Here is an 874-nt window from a genome sequence, read left to right as displayed (position 1 = left end):
AGCCGCCAGCGCTAATCTCACATCCTCCCGACGCGCGCACACAGTCAAAAACGACGGCTGGCGGGGGAGGGGGCGTAGAGCCAAAAGTGCGGCCACCGTCCCTGGGTGGGCTCGAACCACCAACCTTTCGGTTAACAGCCGAACGCGCTAACCGATTGCGCCACAGAGACTGCCCCTGCTTTGCGCTTTTGCTGCACGGGTGATGCCCGCGCTGCCCAGCACTGCAGCCGCACTGCTTTCCTCTGCCCGGCTGAGCCAAACGAAACAAAACCCGGCTCCCCAGCGCTACGTCCTGAGCGGCCTTAAAAGAGTCGAGTGAACAGTGACAACAGCGGGTTACCTTATCGTAGGTAGTCCGAAAGGCTGATCCCTTATAGTGGGCTTTAACTGGGTAGGCTTTAAGGTTCCTTTTGACCCAAGGCATTCTCTGATTCTATGAAATACATTCACAAATTGGTGTTAAGACAGTCTCCTCGTGGCTGGTACTAATTCATCCATTACACGTGCAAGTCAAACTATTATTCCTAAATATCACAGCAAAGTCACCCTATTAATATATTCAAGGTCAATGTGAAGTGGCTGCAGGGAACTGCTACTTCAAAAAGTCACCTTTAAAAAGCACCTTCCTGTGTTCACATAGGTCAGCTACATTTACCTCCCTGAGTGACTGAACGTAGCAGAAGGAAAGCTAGCATTCCCATTATTATTTTATCAAAATTTACTTTCCACCTTCCCATATATTAAATCAGTGCCCGTGGCTTTGTCCAGTACCAAGCTCTCACATTCAAACATGAGCAGATGTTTTCCCCTTCTCTTTCACAGCCTTCCTGGATCTCCATGAAGCCCTACAACATCCCTTGCTTGGTACTCTCCC

The 874-nt window shown here is 49.9% G+C and overlaps 1 non-coding gene across 1 annotated transcript; it reads right to left on the bottom strand.

Annotated features, from left to right (window-relative positions):
* Positions 1-96: 96 nt before the first annotated feature.
* Positions 97-170, bottom strand: TRNAN-GUU. Its single transcript has one exon. It is a non-coding gene; the product is annotated as a tRNA-Asn (tRNA).
* Between the last annotated feature and the right edge of the window lie 704 nt (positions 171-874).

The sequence above is a fragment of the Meleagris gallopavo genome, chromosome 6 (genome assembly GCF_000146605.3).
Source record: "Meleagris gallopavo isolate NT-WF06-2002-E0010 breed Aviagen turkey brand Nicholas breeding stock chromosome 6, Turkey_5.1, whole genome shotgun sequence".
In the NCBI taxonomy this organism is placed as follows: Eukaryota; Metazoa; Chordata; class Aves; order Galliformes; family Phasianidae; genus Meleagris; species Meleagris gallopavo.
The sequence above is the reverse complement of the archived record's forward strand: the minus strand, read 5'-3'. Positions and strand labels throughout refer to the sequence as shown.